This window comes from Lissotriton vulgaris, chromosome 4_1, assembly GCF_964263255.1.
Source record: "Lissotriton vulgaris chromosome 4_1, aLisVul1.2, whole genome shotgun sequence".
Classification (NCBI taxonomy): domain Eukaryota; kingdom Metazoa; phylum Chordata; class Amphibia; order Caudata; family Salamandridae; genus Lissotriton; species Lissotriton vulgaris.
Genome location: NC_141691.1, coordinates 672,721,574 through 672,741,668, shown reverse-complemented (window position 1 = coordinate 672,741,668; position 20,095 = coordinate 672,721,574). Strand labels below are relative to the sequence as shown.

The 20,095-nt window shown below is 49.7% G+C and overlaps 1 protein-coding gene and 1 pseudogene across 2 annotated transcripts in view; both read right to left on the bottom strand.

Moving 5' to 3' along the window:
- PPP4R1 (protein phosphatase 4 regulatory subunit 1) overlaps positions 1-20,095 on the bottom strand; it is a 604,307-nt gene that overhangs the window by 456,537 nt on the left and 127,675 nt on the right. The gene's annotated exons all lie outside the window — the stretch shown is intronic.
- LOC147722424 (uncharacterized) lies at positions 5,437-8,006 on the bottom strand (annotated as a pseudogene).

Below are 20,095 nucleotides of genomic sequence, written 5' to 3'. Positions count from 1 at the left end.
CCAGGGAGGTATGGCATGCGTGGGTCCCCCAATGTTTTCCTACCCAGAAATCCCTGCAAACCATAATTTTAGGTTAAAAAAACAGTTTTCCATACATTTTTGCGTGGGATCTCCGTGTCGGCACAAATGTCCTACCACCCAGCGTTCCCCTTGTTCTCCCGAGTAAAATGATACCTCACTTGTGTGGGTGGGCCCAAGGCCTGTGTCTAAGGCAGGGGGGCTTAATTTGTAAAACTTAAATACTACTTTTTCAAAAGTCATTTTCGGACTGTTCTGCTTTGGGGTACCCACACAAGTTTGGGTTTGGTACTTTCCAAAGAATACCACAGAGCCCTGGGCCAAAAACTCAGGTGCCCCCCCCCCCCCCCCCCCAAAATCATGGTTGTTTTGCAATTGGGTATTGTAAATTCACCACCGTACGATTTGAACCGTTTCCTGTTGCAGCCACTATGCCTACCCACGCAAGTGAGGTACCATTTTTATCGGGAGACCTGGGGGAACGCTGGGTGGGCGGAAATTTGTGTGAGCCCAGTGACGCCACGCTTTCCCACACAAAAAAAGCGTGAAAAAATTGATTTTTTCAACAAAAATTGAGGTTTGCAAGGGATTCTGGGTAAAGGAACGTTGGAGGATCCACGCAAGCCATACCTCCTTGGAAGCCCCCGGATGTCTACTTTTCAGAAATGTGTGGGTTTGGTAGGTTTCCCTAGATGGCCGTCTAGCACAGGGCCAAAAACCCAGGTAACCCCTCTTGCAAAAGCTGGTGGTATTGACATTCAACAGAAATGTCAGGAAAATGTGTTTTTTGTCAAAATCTTAGCTTTGCAAGGGATTCTGGGTAACAAAACCTGGGGGTAGGCAGAGGAGTTACCCCATCCTGAATTCTCCTGGGTGTCTACTTTTAAAAAATGTATAGGTTTGCTAGGTTTCCCTAGGTGCTGGCAGAGCTAGGGCGCAAAAACTAAAGGTAGTCTTTTTGTCCAAAAAGCGCAAAATTTCACTGGAAAATTGAGGTGCGACCATGTTGCGTTTTGCGCTGTTTCATGTCGCAGCCACTATGCCTACCCACGCAAGTGAGGTACCATTTTTTCCAGGAGACATGGGGGAACGCTGGGTGGGTGGAAATTTGTTGATCCACGCAGATTCCAGAACTTTCCACCACAGAAATGTCAGGAAAATGTGTTTTTTTGTCAAAATCTTAGCTTTGCAAGGGATTCTGGGTAACATAACCTGGGGGTAGGCAGAGGAGTCACCCCATCCTGAATTCCCCTGGGTGTCTAGTTTTCAAAAATGTATAGGTTTGCTAGGTTTCCCTAGGTGCTGGCAGAGCTAGGGTGCAAAAACTAAAGGTAGTCTTTTTGTCCAAAAAGTGCAAAATTTTACTAGGAAATTGAGGTGCGACCATGTTGCGTTTTGCGCTGTTTCATGTCGCAGCCGCTATGCCTACCCACGCAAGTGAGGTACCATTTTTTACGGGAGACATGGGGGAACGCTGGGTGGGTGGAAATTTGTTGATCAACGCAGATTCCAGAACTTTCCACCACAAATGTGTTCTTTTTGTCAAAATCTTAGCTTTGCAAGGGATTCTGGGTAACAAAACCTGGGGGTAGGCAGAGGAGTCACCCATCCTGAATTCCCCTGGGTGTCTAGTTTTCAAAAATGTATAGGTTTGCTAGGTTTCCCTAGGTGCCGGCAGAGCTAGGGTGCAAAAACTACAGGTAGGCACTTTGCCAAAAAAGGGTCAATTTGTAACTGCAAAATTTAGGTGTGACCACGTTGCATTTTGCGCCGTTTCCTGTCGCAGGTACAAGGCCGACCCACACAAGTGAGGTACCGTTTTTATCGGGAGAATTGGGGTAATTCAGATTTGTAAATTAACTGTTATTACCAATTGAGCTTTCATGCATTTCTCCCTTTCAATGAAAGACATTGTGTTTAAAAAAAAATATTTTTGAAAAATGACCAATAATTCTCATGCTAGTATGAGTATTCCCAATTTTGAAAATTAGCAATTATATACTGTTTCTGAACTCTATAATTTGTACCCAATTCAGAAATACATAGGTGTCTTTCATACAGATTTTTCCATGTATACATTTTCCAAAACAAAGTGCTCTATACCCGGTAAATGAAAAAATGCCATTGCAAGTTGCTGCTCAGTTTTTGGATCTGGGTTCGTCGGGTTCTTGGTGACACTACAAGTCCTATATATCCCCCACAACCAGAAAGGTCTAACGGATGTAACGGTATATTGCTTTCCAAGAGCTCTCAAAATTAGAAAAAGTTATAGGTGAAAACGTTAAGACAGAAGCTGTTTTTTTTAAACAAATTTTCAATTATTCCAATATTTAACTGTTAGTTTCTATAAAGAAACCTTCATGGATTTAGACAAATGACCCCTTTCTGAATTCAGAATTTTGTCTACTTTTCGAAAATGTACAGCATTCCAGGATCCATTATTGCTTTCAAACTCTTTTCTACCATTAACTGGAAGGAGGTGGAAAGCTCTAAAAATAGCAAAAATAGGCTATGTCACAGAAAAATGCCAATACTGTGTGAAAAATGTCGGTTGTCTGACAAAAGACTGTCATTCCCTAAAAGCTATGAAAATGGAGATTTCAGCCCCACAAACCCTTTTTTGATAACTTTTTCAGGGAAAAACCCAGAGGCTTTCATTTGCAGCCCGTTTTTCCCATTTTTCTGAAAGAACAAAAAAAATCACTATGTTTTGGTTACTTTCTGGGACCCCTCCAAGGGAATCCACGAACCCTGGGCGCCTTTGGAATCCACATGATGTTGGAAGAAAAGGACGCAAATTTGGCGTGGATACCTTATGTGGTCAAAAAGTTACAGGGGCCTAAGCGCGCACTACCCCAAATTGCCAAAAAAGGGCTCAGCACAGGAGGGGAAAAGGCCTAGCAGCGAAGGGGTTAAAATCAAAGGTTCATTCAAGTGGAACTCGGACGCACCTTCGGAATAAATTTCGGATTGATGCGAAGGATAAGCACATCTTTTTTGAATTGCAGGAATGGATGCACTATGGAGAGGGCTTGAAGCTCACTAACTCTTCTCACTGATGTTAGAGCTAAGAGGAGGGCAAGTTTCCAAGACAGGAATTTCAAGTCCGCCTTGTGCACCGGCTCAAACGGAGCTTTCATGAGTTGAGCCAGGACAAGATTGAGTTGCCAAACTGGTGGAGGAGGGCGAACAGGAGGATACATTCGAAACAAGCCTTTTAAGAATTGTTTAATAATCCTAGAGGACCATAAGGAAGGGCCTGAAGAACTGCGCCTAAACCTCGATATGGCTGCAAGATGTACCTTCACAGATGAATGCGCCAACCCAGACTTTGCCAATTATAGTATATATGGCAAAAGTTGATGAGGCAAAGATTTGTAAGGATGGAGATCTTGTCTTTGACACCACAGGCAGAACCTCTTCCATTTAGCCTTGTAAGTTTTATTAGTGCTCGGTGCTCGAGCTTGGGACAAAACTTCTCTACATTCCTGGGAGAGATTCAAATGACGGAACTCTCTGTGTTCAGGAGCCACGCTGTCAAGTGCAGTGATTTCGGATCCGGATGGTAAACTTGTCCTTGATTCCTCGACAATAGGGAAGGAATTGGTCGCAAGCGAATTGGAAGAGTTTGGGAGAGCAGAAGGAGTTCTGTGTACCAAAATTGCCGGGGCCAAGCTGGTGCAATGAGAATCATCTTGCATGGTTCCGCTTTCATTTTCCCGAGTACTCGAGGAATGAGGGGAATTGGCGGAAAAGCGGAAAAGAATGCGCTGTACCAGGCCATCGAATGGGCGTTCCCCAGAGATCCCTGATGGTGAACTTTGCTTGCGTAAAACCGGCATTTGGAGTTCACCGGAGAGGCAAAAAGATCGATGGTTGGTGTCCCCCAGACCGAGAACACACTCTCCAGAATGGACCGATTCAACTCCCATTCGTGATTCACTTCTGTCTGGCGACTCAGGGCATCCGCCTTGACATTGAGAGAGCCTGCCAGATGTTCGGCTCTCAAGCTGATGTATAGAATCGCGCAATCCCAGATCCTCTGAGCTTCTTTGGACAGAGTTTGCGATCTCGTTCCTCCTTGCTTGTTGACGTAGTGCATGGCCGTCGTATTGTCCGTCCGGACCAGCACTGTATGATTTCGGACTCTGGGAAGGAAAGCCTGCAAAGCCAATCAAATGGCCGCTAGCTCCAAAACATTTATATGGCACTGACTCTGCTCTGGACTCCAGTGCCCGCTGACTTGAAGCTCTCGGAGCACCACTCCCCAGCCTTCCAAATAGGCATCCGTTGTCGTGATCAGAGGGGATGGTGAAGCTCTGAACGTCAGACCCTGTGCGATATTGTCCTGAACTTACCACCATTCGCATGCCTTTCTCATTTCTGGTGTCACCAACACCTTGTCGTTGAATGATCCCTCTGCTTGGCACCATTGTTTGTCTAGCTCTTCCTGCAGAGGATGCATTCGCAGTCTGCAATGTGGTATTAATGGTATGCAGGATGACATTGACCCGAGCAGGGACTTGTATTGTCGGACTGAAAGGCATTTCTTGTGGAACAGCTGGCGAGCCGATATGATCAACTTCTGTTGACGTTCTTCTGAAGGACGAGCTGTGCATTGCGTCGTGTCTAAAATGGCCCCAAGGAACCTTGTGGATCTGGAGGGCCGTAGAACTGACTTGTGTTTGTTCAATTGAAGGTCCAGGTGACTGAACAACTGAATGCAAGTCGAAACAGCTTGAGAGGTTTCCTTGAAAGATGGAGCCTTGACGAGCCAGTCGTCCAAATAAGGGGTAAACCTCCAGGGATTGTTTTCGTAGAAAAGCTGCTACTGGTGCCAACACTTTGGTGAATACCCGAGGTGCAGACCGAAGGTCAAACAGAAGCACCTTGAATTGGAATTGGCTCTTGCCCACTGTGAATCGCAGATATGGTCTGTGAGCTGGGTGTATCGGTATGTGGAAATACGCATCTTCTAAATCCAGAGACGCCAAATAGTCACCTGGGTTCAAAAGAGGAAGAATTTCTTGTAGAGTGACCATACTGAAAGAGAGTTTGATGAGAAGTGTTGAGCTCTCGTAGGTCTAGTATGGGGCGCCAAGTCTGTCGTCTTCCGAACCAGGAAGAACCTGGAATAAAAAACCTCTGCCCCTCTGAGAGAGAGGTACCGGTTCTATTGCTCCCTTGAGGAACAATTGGTGGGCTTCGAGGTGGAGCAGTCCCAGATGTTTTGTGCGGGTGGCGCCCGGAGCTCTTGTTGGAGGAAGATCTTGGAATTCCAACGTATGGCCACTCTAACATCGGACCATTGGGTCCTGAATATTGTTCATACACTTCCAGCTGTTCAGACAAAATGATATCCTGCCCCCCACTGATGTGACTGGGAGGGGAGGAACTGTAGGTAGACCCAGGAGGCAGCTATTGTCTCTTGGCATTGTCACGTGCCTGACGGTTCCGACGTCCTCGCGGAGGTTGGCGAGAGTATGACGCAGATTGTCTGTGTCATTGATTTGAATATTGAGTCTTATAAGATTGCGCAGACTGAGAGGAATCTCTCTGTTGGGTGTTGCCTCTATATGAAGAGAAACCTCTGCCACGAGCGCCTTTAAATGGGACCTTACGGTAGTTGAGTGATCCCAAAGACTTCGCCGTGTCCGTATCCTTTTTTATATTCTGCAGGGCATCATCAACATGCTTACCAAAGAGCATCTCTCCATCAAATTGGAGGTCCAGGATCTTATTTTGGACCTCCTGACGAAACCAGGTGGCTCTCAACCAACCTTGGCGACGTAGCACAGTTGACCCTGCTAATGCTCGAAAAGCCGTGGACGCTATGTCCATAGCACAGTCGATAAGTTCGGAGGATGATTTTTCTCCCTCCATCAGCACCCTCTGTGCCTCTTCCCTCGCGGATTCTGGCAGTTGTTCCACAAACGGCTCCATGTCACACCACATCTGGCGATCGTATCTGCCTAGAATGGCGAGAGCATTTGCTGCTCGAACCAGTAAGCTGGCCATGGAAGAAAACCTCTTCCCCACATTATCCAGGCACCTACCGTCCTTGTCCGGAGGCGTAGTCAAAGGTGTTGATGGGTTCTTGGATTCGCTTTGAGCAGCCTGCGATATCAGCGAATCAGGCTTCGGCTGCCCAAGAAGACAAGCTGGACTGCCATCTGGAGCCTTATACTTCTTTTCCAGCCTGGGGAGACCCGGAATCACAGTGGCTAGATTTTGCATTATCTTCATACCTTCCTCCCACACATGCTCAATAATAGGAATGGATTTGACCGATCTTCTGTACTGATCCTTAAAAGTCATACAGGAAACATTCAGACTCTTCCTTCGAAATTGGTAGTCCAAACCTCTTTGCAGCTCTCTCCATGAGGTTATGGAACCCCCCTATATCGACTGGAGGGGAAATAGAAGTATTCCGACCAGTGGCGTCTGGATCTTGAAGCCCACTGTCCCCTTGATCCAAGTCTGGGTCCTGCAATGGATCAGTCAAGGGATCCACCTGTACCTCATCATCCGAAGATGTATCCTGCTGAACAGTATTGGGGGGTCCGGGATCCGGTGTCCGGTGTCCGGGAAATGACCCTTGGTGGTGTGAGAGACACCACTTGTGACGGAGGAAGTTCGACAACTGGTTGCGCTTGCGGCAACGCCTGAGGTGGAGGTTGCGTAGATTGCATTGACTGTTCCGAAGGAAACCTGTTCCTATAGTCCTGCAGCATCAACTGCAGGTCAGAAATTAAAGAGGCGGGCATAGCCACCATGTCCTGCCCTAAACCAGGTGGACGTAGTCCTTGTGGAACATATTGATGCATTCGTTGGTCACATTGCTCATAGTATTCCTTTGTGTCAGTCTCTTGCAATTTTACATTTAAGTCTGAGGGACTGTAGGCATCCCCAAAATGGCCTTCATTTTCCTCATCCTCCTCCGACTCATCATCCAGAAGCATTGTCGGTAGATGTGACGACACTCGTCGAGGAGATGTCATTTCAGGTGTAATTTTCATTCTCTGCCGAGGAAATTACAGTTTTTGACCCGTCGACGGAGCCGTCGTTGACGGTGCGGAGGTCGTCAACGGTATTGTCGACGGCACAGAAGACCTCGTCGACGGAGTCTTGGTCGTCGTCGACGGGATGATCGTCGACGGTCTCATAGACGAACTCGTCGTCGTCACCATCATTGTCGTCGAAGTCGTTGTCGTCTTCGACGTAGTTTTCGTCGTCGACGATGCCGTCGACAGCACTTTTCCGGAGACCACCATCGTCGACGTTGATGAAGTTATCGTCAACGAACCAGGAGCCTTGAAAGACGACGAAGTCCTCGACGCTGAAACCGCTAGCGACGACGAGCCCGTCGATGGAGCCAAGGAAGCAGCTGGAATTTTCACAGAAGTAATCGTCGTCGAAGTACCTGATGTTTTTGTCATCGACGGACGCTGTTTTTTCTCAGGCACGGTCCCCGGAGTACCTGTAGAGTGTTTGTCACCAGTCCTTTCCTTTTTGGACGGAGGAGAAGTGATAGAAACCTCCTTTTTGTCCTAAGAGGCTGTAACTAATCCAGCAGCCTGTCCCTGCCTCTCCTTTTCACTTCCGTGAGGAGATTTGAGGGGACTAGCCCTCTCAGACCTGTCAGAGATCTTATGAGGGGCCTTAGAAGGGGGCTCAGCTGAATAAGAACCAGGAAGAGACCTACCCCTCTTCTTGGATCTGTGAGAGGAAGCCAGAGATGTCGAATCCTCTTCATCCGATGAAAGAACCTCCTTCCGAGTCTTCATTTTTTGAAGCCAGGTCAAAAGTCGCCCGTCTCTGTCACGAAGCGTCTTAGTAGAGAAGGTTCTACAAATTTTGCAGTCTATGGCCTTGTGGTCAGGGTATAAGCAATAGATACAGCTTTCATGCTTATCTTCCACAAAAAGTCGCTTTTTTCCACAAGACGCACAGGACCTGAATAAGGCCTTCTTCTCCTTGTCAGACATGTCCTGATTGAAGTAGAAAACTTGAAGAAATAAACAGTTAGAATGAGAAAACTGAGCAGAGCTCAGTGGAGACTCCCTAGCACAACGTGCGGTAGAAAAATCTGAGGCTCTGCGCTCTCTCAGGAAGGTTCTAGGGGGTGAGGCTGTTCTGATTGGTCCTGACAAAAGTTTGGTCTCTTTTACACAAAGAGTGTGATAGGATACAAAAGGAGATGACGTGGCAGAGGCCAATGTCTTGTGGATTAACTCATTCCTTGAAAAGAAATGTATATGAGCCAAGGAATTTGGACAAGCGAAGACTGTTACCTGTCTTGGACAGCTCAGACCTAGATTAACCACAAAACATTTAACATTGTTGGTGGAAAGTGAGGTGAAGTCCAGGTTTTGGCCTGAAGTCCTGCTGTTCTTGAAGCATTGAAAGTCTGCTTTGTTTTAGAATAGATGTTCTTTGTCAAAGGCCATGCCCATAAACTTAGCATGGTCTTTCCCAGAAAAAAAACAATGAAACACATCCAAGCATGTCGCCACAGTGATAAGTAAGTACAGTAAACTTTATTTGATCCAGACCTCAACTGAGATCAACAATTACAAAATTTTGAATAATTTTAAATACTCATAAAAATGCTTAGTTTAAACACTTTTGCTTTTTTAGGCTCACTACGAAACGGTCAATGACGATATTCAACCACCAACTCAAACAGCATTAGAATTAATTTGGTAAAATAAAATCTTCGAATTTGTACTTCTTGCTTAAAACAGCTTCAAAAAGCTTTTTAAAAACAGATTATGACAGACATATTCATTAATCGGAAAGTTACACAATGTAATTAAATCTTGAGCAGAGAAAGCGTTATACTTTAATTGAATTGTGATTATATAACGTCGTCGGGCCTTAACTATGCTCTCATTAGGACAGATTAATAAAAACGTGGAACAAGTCTTGTTGGCCACCTTTGCAGAGTTCACATAAACCTTTAGGGTTATTAGTACCATCCCAGCTAGCTAAAAAAGTGGCTAAAGGGAGTATACCCAAGCGTAAAAGTAAAATACACCGCCTTACGCCGTGCTCTCATTGAAAAAGCAAGTAAGGGACAGAAGTTTTGAATTATTTTTGTTCAGCAAACCGTTTATAATGCTTCAATTGACAGCAGTGATCTTTATCAGATTCAAAACGGATTCTAGGGGCCAAATGTTTTAAAAACAATTTCAGGTGTGCTGGGGACCACTCTTGTAAAAGTGCAACCGTGCATTGCGAGACCTCCAAGGCCTGTACCATACTCTTATTAAAAGTATACCCAGATGCTTCCTCTCTAAAAGTCTCCAATTTTAACAAATATCTTAAGGTACCTGGGGCTGCATGTAGTAAATTGTAGGCCCACCTGAAAATGTTAGTTATTACTCTGGCAAAGATTCCAGTTACTGATAGCTCGAGACGTAGGGCTTGAACTTGGACCGCCTGTGCCACTTTTATCAGTTTACGGAGTATGATCCCTTCTTTTACTTTTAGAGATTACCATGTTTTAATTTGTGAATATTCCATGGCATATGATAAGATCGGAGAAATTTTCATACTGTAGACTTCCAGCATTGAAGTAAAGTGACTACTTCCTGTGGAAAGGTACAATCTCTGTAAATCCCCAACATGGGAATCTGCCTTCCGGTTCAGATGGCAAAGGTGGGCTTTATCTAGGAGGTTAGAAGTGAATGTACGACCCAAATACACATACTCACTTGCAGTCTCTATTGGTTTGTCTCCTAATGACAAAGTATAGGTTGATGGCTTCCTTCTGCCACTAAAGGGGAGTGCTTTAGTTTTATTAATATTTGGCATCAGGAATTTTTCGGTTGCATAGAGATTTAGTTCATTTAAAGATCTTTGTAAACCTATCAGGGTCTGGTCAAGAATTACGATATCATGTGCATACATTAAGCAAATTATATCTACTTGAGCTAATTTTGGGGGGACATTTTTTACTTGAGAGAGACGCCCTGGGAGATCGCGGATGTAAATAGAAAATAATAAGGGAGCTAGTAAGCATCCTTGTTTTAGCCCATTCCGCGAAGGGATGGGCTTGGTTAGGCCTTTTTCGGGCCCCAATTGAACTCTGTACCACGTAGATGTATGAAGGGAGATTATTATTGTTAAGAGATCTTTGGGTATCCCTAATTTAGCCAATTTTCTCCATAGTGTCGGACGATATACACTATCGAACGCCGTCGAGAAATCGATAAAAGCACAATATAAAATGTGGCCGTTTGACTTCACAAACTTATCAAGCACAGTTTGGAACACAGCAATATTGTCCAATGTAGAATGTTTTGGGCGAAACCCAGCCTGATACATAGGGACTACTTTCCTGGAAAAAGCCCAGTCTTTTAAGTGTTCCAAAATACAGGCAGCAAAGATCTTACCGGAGGCGTCAAGGAGAGCTATTTGTCTATAATTTGCAGGGTTTGTTCTGACGCCTTTTTTTTTTTAAAAGAGGGACAACCTTGCTTCCTCGCCAAGATACAGGAATTTCACCACTTTCCAGGCAATATTGTAAAAGAGGGGCTAAAAATATTCCCCAGTCTTCAGCGTTTTTTTTGTAAAACTTTGATAGGAATCTTATCTGGACCCATTGCAGCTGAGGACCTGGCAGAGGAAATCCAAGTAGAGACCTGAGCGGCTGAGATTTCCATTGTATTATGTTTGAGAAGTTTCATCGACGCCCGATCCAGTCCAGGGGATAAAAGGTCTTGACGGTTGGATTTATAGAGCCTTAAGATATACTTTTCCCAATCTGATGAGGATACAGGAGTCGCTTCGACAGATTCACGTATCCCCATCTGCGCAGAGATTATTTTCCAGAATGCTTTGTTATTGTGTTTTACAGCTTGTTGGAGGTCTACCCAGACACAATCTCTCAGAGCTTGTCTTTCTTTCGTCTTTTTCCGTTGATATAGTTTTTTCAATTTACTTATTTCTTCTTGTCTTAGTTTGCAAAAAGAGCGGAATTATTATTATTAGGGAAGTTTATAAAGCGCCTGGTTACGCGCACAGGCGTGTCCCCGCGCTATGATAAGTGGAGTAAACAGTCCCAGCCGCCCTCATGGTCGCCTACCTCCCGTATAAGTGAGTTAAGTTTTTTCCTGAAAATGGACTTCGAAGGCTCCAAACGTAACTCCAAAAGGTAGGGAATTCCATTGCTTGGCAGCCAGATATCTAAAAGACCTGCCCCCCCATTCGGGCCTTCTTTATTTTTGGAACCTTCAGTAGCCCAGTGCGGGAGGAGCGTAGGTCCCGCATAGGCTCATAGCGAGTTACCAAGTTCTGTAGCGGAGCAGGGGCTTTGCCGCTCAGGATGCGGTGACACGTAGAGAGAGCCTTAAACTCCACACTTCTTTTAACAGGGAGCCAGTGTAATGCCTGGAGCGCTGCTTTAGAGGGAGATCTCTTAGGGAGCCTCAGGACTAAGCGAGCGGCTGCATTTTGCAGCACCTGAAGGCGGCCTATGGCCTTTCCCGTGGCCCCCAGATACAGCAAGTTGCCATAATCTAGGCGCGATGTGACTAGGGCATGCACCAGCGTTCGGCGCGCTGTGATAGGAAGTAGGTCTAAGACCTTCCTTAAGGTTTTCAGGACACCGAAGCATACCCCTGCCACCCGGCCAATCTGGGGGCCAAAGGCCAGGTCAACGCCGAGCCACACTCCAAGATTCCTTGCTTCCTGACAGGGGACTGGGGTTTCTCCCAGGCAAGGAGGCCACCATGCCGACGACCAGACCGATGGCCCACCCCCCACCACGAGTACCTCGGTCTTGCTACCGTTTAGCTTCAAACAGTTGGCGGACATCCAGGTTGCCAGTTCTTGCATACAAACTCTGAAAATGTCCGCCGCAAGACCAGGCATACGTGAGAGGGAGATGACCAACTGCGTGTCGTCGGCATAGGACACTAGGCGCAGACCATGTCTTTCAACAATTGCCGCCAGCGGGGAGACAAAGATTGAACAAGGTTGGGCTCAGGGACGAGCCCTGTGGCACGCCCTGGCCCAAGCTTATCTCCCTGGAGTAGCAGTCTCCCAGACGGACTTGAAAACATCTGTTTGCCAGGAAGGACTGGATCCATCCAAGCGCAGCTCCCGATACCCCTCCTTCATTCAGACACTGTAGCAAGATGGGATGTGCTACAGTGTCGAATGCTGCGCTTAGGTCCAGAAGGATCAGGGCCGTAGTCTGGCCCTCATCCACACCCTGTCGTAAAGCCTCTACTGCCATAAGAATTGCTGACTCCGTCGAATGTCGCGGGCGGAAGCCAAACTGAGAATCGTGGAGCAGAGAGGCCTCTTCCACGAAATTCATCAGTTGAAGATTCGCAATTTTCTCCGCAACCTTCGCCATATATGGCAGGAGAGAGATGGGACGGAGATTTTCTACTTTTTCAAAACTGATATTGGGCTTTTTCTGCAGGGGGGAGTACCACCGCCCGTTTCCAGGCAATAGGTACAGTCTGGGTCTCAAAAGAGGTGTCCAGTAGATGACGAATGTAGGGCTCTAGTACCGGCAGACTGCCCATCAGCCGTTTGGGTGTGGTGGGGTCCCTAGGAGAGCCTGACTTTATGGATCCACAGAATTGGATGAGTGCCTCAGTCGGCGGAGTAATGAATGTGGTCAGCCTTTGATCCCCCCCTCACCTCAGCTGTCACCTTGAGATCAAGGCTTTCGCTAGCTTGGTTAGGGACGGCAGAGTAGATCTTAGCTACCTTATTAGCGAAAAACTCTGCTATTCGATTGCAGCTATCCACCGAACAAAGTTCTTCAGGGACTGACATGGGCTTTCCAGCCGAGAGAGATTTATAGATTAAGAACAGTTCCTTTGTGGAATTTTCTGCTTCTATAATCCTGGCGGCAAAATACGTTGTTTTAGCCTTCCTAATCAATCTGTGGTAGATGCGTCTGCTAGCTGCGTACTCTGAATGGTGAAGGCTATCATATCCTCCACTGTCTCTCTGGGCGTTTGCATGCGACCTTAGCCGCTCGCACCTCCTCACTGTACCATGGCGCCGTTCTCTGAACACGGCCCCCGCTCTCGCCAAGCTGAGCGGGGCCACACGGTCTAGGGCCTCCGTGATACGCTGGTCGAAATTAGTGTTGACTCCCCCCCCAGCTGGGTTACCCTCTGTAACGAGCGCCTGATTACACTTAGTTTGGGAGAAGGCAGCACATTTTGCGCGAAAGTTATCGTGGAACATGTTTCTTGGAGTAATATGATAGACGGTGGATGTTCCAGAATAAAAAGCAATTTTTCAGTTGTCTTTCCCGCAATGTTCCATGACGTAATAACATGCCTAGCGCTAAAAAGGCAGTTTCAAATCTTTGCCCAACTTATTCCTGTTTAGAGATCCCGCAATCCAAGCCCAGGAATTTTCATCCAGATACGGCTTTTACCGTGAATCTAATCGGCCGTAGTAACAAAAACTCCTAGGCAATGTCAATAAAGGAAATATGCACAGTATGACAGTGATAGTCATACCCACAGACATGGCAACAGTATCTGGAAAGTCTAAGCCGCATTATAGGATCTTTTTTTTATGAGGCCCAGACTACCACTCACTAGGTCACAGAAGGACTGAAAGTCCTTTAGCAAGCTGACGAGTGCAGGTTTCACCAGTCCCTGTAAGGTAGCGACAGAGCAGCGCAAAGGCAGGTGGCTAAAGGTATATATAGGAAGCAAATCTTTGCAACCCAGTGTGTAGATGTTCACAGTATCCCATCCGAAGTGGCTGTAGGAAAGTTGTTCAATTTCAGCCTATCCAGTGACTAGATGGAGGACAAAAAGTTCAGGTCGCCTGGAATTTGCCTATGGCATACTGCCAGTGATTATCTCAGCCAACGAGGGTCTCTCCAATACAGAAATTATGGGGTCTAGGAAAGTTTTGTTAAATGGGAGCAAAGGTTTGCTGAAAACCGAGAAGCGCTGTAAGATTTGTCAAAGTGTGACTTCATTTCACAGGTGGGCAAGGTAAGAGCCAAGGCCTTCACCCCTTGTGAACAGCTGCTATTAAAGAGGAGACAGCCAAAAGGCAGGGTCAGAGTGGTAGAAAATGTGTCCCCTTCAACAAGTATTTAGGCTACTGGCAAGTAAGCCCAAATACATGCCCACATTGATATTATAAGGAGGCAGGAGGTGAATAACTCTTAGTCTTTCTTCTCTGTGCATCCATAGCCCTTATCTTCCATAGCCAAGGCACCTGAAACAGACATTTCGGACCTTGAAAGGTGTTCACCTAATTGTTCATTATTGAATTTAGCCCTGACTTTTTCCTTTGCCACATGCATATCTTCTCCCTTCGACTCCATGGTCAATGTCACCATCAACATCAGTGTCCACTCAGTGGAAGGACGAGAACAAACATACTTCACCTTAGGCACTGAGCCAAAGCACGTAAAGTTGCTGCATCAGAAGGCATAGCAATTGGAGCAACCAAAAGCCTCAGATCCACAGAAAGAAAATACCCACATTTTTTTCCACTGTTCTCCCAAAATCCCCAGGGAGTGACTCAGAGGGTTGCAAGGTTGTCCTGAGAAGATATGCAATACATTCTTGGGTCCCAATTTATATCACTGAGAACATAGGGCAAATACCCTTTGTGCTTAAAAAAAGTACTCTCGGGCGTGGCTTAGCCAGCGATCATGGCGGTCGTGTAGAGCGTGAGCTCCGACCAGCCGGCGATTATCCTACCAGCATATCTTGGCCATGAGCATTCCCGAGGGCACCCAGCGTTGCAGCACATTGCCCCGCTCCGGGGGTATCATTCGGCAGCGGCTGTGGCGGCTCCGTAGGGCAAGCGCCAGCCCGACGAGGTGGAGGGGCCTACTGGGCCCTGCTGGGCCTGGGACCGGGGCCTCGAGTTTGGCGCTCCCCGGGCGGGGTGCGTTTGGCTGGTGGCGGCTGAGAGCTGGAGAGGCGGTGGTGGACAGAGCGCGGCTCCCTCGCAGCGCAGCGGAGCTGAGCGCACCTTCATCCTGGGGCTGGCGGGCCTGTGAAGGCCCCCGGGGAGCGGAGAAAGGAGCCGCGGCGCCCGGCGGGGCAGCGGAGTGACCGGCTCCCGAGGCGGTCAGCGGGAGCAGCCGCCATTTTGGGACCTCCAGGCTCCTTAGTGGGGGCCTGCGGACAGACGATCCTGGGGCTCTGCTGGTCGGTGGGGACCGCCCCGTGGATGAGGGGGTGTTCGGGGGCCCGCTGCATCTGACCGGGCTGGGCAGGAGTGATAAGGAGTGGCTGTTTCCACCGTGCCCATTGCGGTGAGTGGAGCCTGCCTGGAGGAGGTAGAGGGGCGCTTGGGGACCCCCGTATCCGCCGTGGTCGGTGTGGTCTTCCTGGGCTGAGTCCCCCAAGAGGTTGGGAAGCTCGGAGGCCGGATCAGGCCCCGGTGGGAGTCGTGTGCTGGTCCCAAGGGCCAGCGGAGTGGCGTCCGTGCTGGGGGCCCCTCTGGGGCTACGCCGTGGTCAGCAGCGGCACTCTTTGCCTGTGACTTGGATTGGGGGCCCTGTGGATCGACCGTGTGGGCACTGCCCGCTGGCGGACCGGCCTATGCTTTACCACCTAGACTATGCTTTCTGCCCCCTGGTTGTGAGGCTCGGGGTCAGGTCGGGCCCGGGAGGTGGTCGGTGGAGTCCTGTGCAAGGAGCTCGCAGGAGGCCTTGGGGATTCACCTTCCTGGGCTGGTGCAGGGGTGGCCTGGCGCCTAGCCCAGCAACTCTTCTCCTGCCTCTGCTCTCTGAAAACCCACAACTTACGCTTTGTGGGTTTTCCAGAGGGTTGCGAGGGGGACAATGTGGAACGTTTCTTGGCCCAATGGCTGGAGGGCTGGCTCCCCCCGGACACTCTTTCCCGCTGTTTTGTTGTGGAGCGGGCCCTCATGTAGAAGCCTCCTGTTGGTTCGCGCCCAAAGCCGATCATCGCCAGATTCTTAAAATACTCTGACCGGGACGCTATCCTTAGACAAGCGAGAGTGAGGGCCCCGCTTATGCTTGGCAATGCCACTATCCTCATCTTCCCGGGCTGCACGAGGATGGTTCAACAACAGTGGCAATCGTTCCTAGCAGCCAAGGCACGTCTCTGTGGCCTCAAACTTTAGTACGCCTGGCTCTATCCCGCGAGGCTGCGTGTCATCTACAAGTCTTGCACGCTGTTCTTGGACTCCCCGGAGGATGTGTTTCAATCGACGGACGAGACAGTGAAGATCAGGGTTAATGCGCCCTTGGGAGGAGACTGACTCTTTCCTCAAGTGGAGTGGTCCGTGAGGGACTGAGAAGTCAACAAAGGCGTCGTAGAAGGTCGAGGTCTGGCCATGCATCTCGTGCGCGGTCTGCGTCTCCGCAACCCGGTCCGGAGCAGGGACTGCAGAGTGGGGTGAAATGAAGAATGCGACTTTCACACTGAACCCTATATCTGTTCTTGGAATGCTCAGGTGCCCTGTATTGGGCTGGACACCTGCCCTTTAAGAGTGGGTGGGTAGGGATGGCGATTCCCTAGTTATGGGGTATGTTCAGGGGATTCATTGGAAGGGGTGGCTCTCGGTCCCCGTTGGGGGCCAGGCCGCGATCCGACTGAGGAAGGTGCTTCCGTGTTGGGAGGTGCAGGGTGGGGGGTGTTGGTTGTTGTTTTGGGATGGAAGGGGTTTTGGTGGTTGTTTTGGGAAGGGGGGGCTTTGGTTGCGCTTAATGTGTTTCTGCCTGTATACTAGGATGTTTGCATGCTGGAGCGTCGGGGCCTCCGCGGCCCATACAGTACCTTCTTCAAATGTCCATGGTTCAGGATGGGGGGCGGGTAGCTCCAGGCACACTACGTATCTTGAGTTGGAATGTGCGGGGGTGCTAGATAAGGTGAAGCGGGGGCGGTCCTCCGGTATGCCAAGAGGGCCAGGATAGATGCTCTGCTGCTTCAGGAGACCCACCTATTAGGTACAAAAGCGCTCTGCCTACAACGTTATGGATACACACATGCCTATCATGCAGGTTTCACAAGGGGCTCCCGGGGGGTTGCTGTCCTCATACATCGCAGAATTTCCTTTACACACAAACAGAGTTGGTCCGACCCTCAGGGCAGATACATCTTTGTCCAGGGGAGGGTTGGGGGAGACGGGGGTGACACTTGGCAGCATATACGCCCCACCACCGCTGCAGTGGTCCAAGGTGGAGAAGGTCATGTCTCTCTGGAGACTAATGCCGGATACCCTTGCTATAGTTGGGGGGGGATTGGAATGACGTGATGGACCTACGTATGGACCGGTGGCGGAGGGGGGTGACTGACGTGGGCGAGGACGTGGAGGACCCCCCCACCAGGCTCCGTGCCCTCGCCACAGGACTAGACTGGGTGGACGTCTGGAGGCATAGGCATGGCGTGCGCAGAGAGTACACTTATTTCTCCTCGGTGCATGGCTCGTTTTCCAGGCTAGATTACTTATTTGTCCCCAGGGGACTGGCCCAGAGGATAGTGTCCTCGGACATCCTACCGAGGGCTCTGTCCGATCATTCACAAGTGGCCCTTACTTTTTGTGTAGGCCCTGCCAGGCACCCATTTCGATGGCGCATGTCTGGATGGCACGTGCTACAGACTGACTATAGGGAGCATATGTCTCGGGAAATTGACCATTACTTGACTACCAACCATGACTCAGTTGACTCCCCGACGACCCTTTGGGAGGCCCTTAAACCTACCCTGCGGGGTTGATATCTCCTGGTGCGCGGCAGCCCAGGCGGAGAGGAGGCAGGAGCTGGTGCGGCAGGAGGCGGAGCTGAACGCAGGAGTAGGGAGGAGGGTGGTAGATCTATAGGGCGGCAGTTGGTCTTGGCCCAGCAGCAGTACGCAGCGGTCCTACTTGATGAGGCACGAAAGGCCTGGATGGCTACCCGTAGTCGGGTGTATCAATGGGGGACAAATCCTGTAAGATGATACACTGCCTATGTCAGGGCGCTCTTCATGCCCAGCCGCTGCCCCAGTTGTTGGAGTCGGCGGGATCGCAGATTTCTGAGCCCTCTGCTATCGCGGAGAGCTTAGCCACACACTATCAGGGGGTTATACGCTCCTCAGGAGTGTCTGTCGGCTGAGGTCGTTCAGCGGTTCATAGATCTCCCACCGCGGTCGGTCCCCGACGAGGCACGGGACCTGCTGGACAAGCCTCTAACGGATGAGGAGCTGGGCACGGCCTTGGGCGAACTCAACCCTGGTAAGGCGCCGGGCCCCAACGGGTTCCCCTGCGAATTCTTTAAGAGATTTCATGTGCAGCTGGGTCCCCGTCTGCGTCCGGTGATCGAGGAGGCGCGGGAGAGTGGGGTGTTCCCGCCGGACTGGAGACACACCGAGATAGTGGTCTTTTTGAAGCCGGGCCGGCCCCCGGGGAGCCATGCATCTTACCGCCCGATATCGTTACTTAACTCGGAGGCCAAGGTTTTGGCCAAAGCCCTAGCTAACAGGCTTAAGCCCTACATTGCTAATCTGGTCCATCCGGACCAGGCGGGCTTCATGTCCTGGAGGGCGACCCGGCACAATATCAGGCGGGCCCAGGTGGCGATCTCTGCCTGGAGGAATCTGGGTGAGCAGGCTGCATTATTATTGGCGGTTATGGATCGTGCATTCGATTCATTAAGCTGGACGTATTTGTTCGCCCTGTTACGGCGCCTCAACTTGGGTCCTCGCTTTCTGGCCTACGTACAGCTGTTGTACACTGACCTCACTGCTTCCGTGCGTGTTGGAGGGGCAGTTTCTCGGCTCAGAGGGGTAAGCGACAGGGGTGTCCTCTCCCAGTACCTGTTCGCGCTGGCTATGGAGCCTTTAGCGGCGTCGGTGCGTATAGACGCCCAGCTCTAGGGCTTTCGATGATCCCCAGGTCTTACAGATAAAATAGTGTACGCAGATGATGTGCTGTTATTCGTCACGGACCTAGATCGGTCAGGGCCACAGCTGCTGCGCATCCTGCAGATTTTCAGGGAATCCTCCAGACTGTATGTGAACCCGGGTAAATCCACCTTGTGGGTGCTGGGCGAGGGGCGGCCGCTCTGTGAATGGGCGGTGGACATACAGTTGGCTTCTGGGGGGATGAAGTACCTGGGAGTTTATTTGTCCGAAAGTGCGGGTGTCTCCCGAGCTTGTAACCTTACTCCGGTTTGGGATCGCGCACGGAAGATCTGAAGGTGTGGTCTTGTATGCCTCTGTCCATTTATGGGAGGTCGGCCATATTCAAGATGGTGACGCTCCCACGGCTTGTGTACCAACTGCAGAACCATCCATACCCTATTCCGCCCCGTTGGTTTCAGCAGGTCAATTCGGTGTTGGGCGGGTTTCTGTGGGAGGGGGGGACTGTAAGGGTCGCGCTACGGATATGCTTCCTGTCCACGTACGTAGGGGGCCTTGCCACATCAGATATACTTTCATACTACCAGGCAGTGCATCTTTTGGCCCTCAATGACTGGTGGTACGGCGATAGGGGTGATCCAGCTTATGCTGTGGAGCGCCACCTGATGGGCTCGTCGTCCATTCATACCTTATTATACTCTGCGCCGATTCGGCGGGGTCTTCCATCTGCTACGCAGGTATTCTTCTCAATATGGCGGCAGGCACTGCGCAGGATGAAATGGTGGAATGTACTTACTAGGGAAACCCCCCTTTGGCACAATAGCCACTTGCCCCACTTGGAGGCCCTCAGGGGTTTCGGTGGGTGGGATGCAATGGGTATCTCCTACTTAGGAGATGTAATGTCGGGCGCTACCTTGAAGTCTTTCCAAGATCTGCAGAATGAATTTGGGATGCCCCGCTCTCATTTCCTTCGGTTCCTCCAATTCAGACATGCACGGACACCATATCTGACGGGCGTTGACACTCTCCCAGACTTTAGCCCCCTCGAGGACCAACTGTTCATGGGGGAACTGCCAGACAAAAAACTGTCCCGTATATACCAGTCCATGGTGCGACATTGTTTCCCGGACCTACAGAGGCTGCGGGCCGCGTGGGTGGGTGGGGGATGTGGGGGAGCTAGCAGAGGAGGACTGGATGGAGGCCCTGGCAAGTCCAAGAGGGGTGGCAATCTCCACATGCCTGAGGCTCGT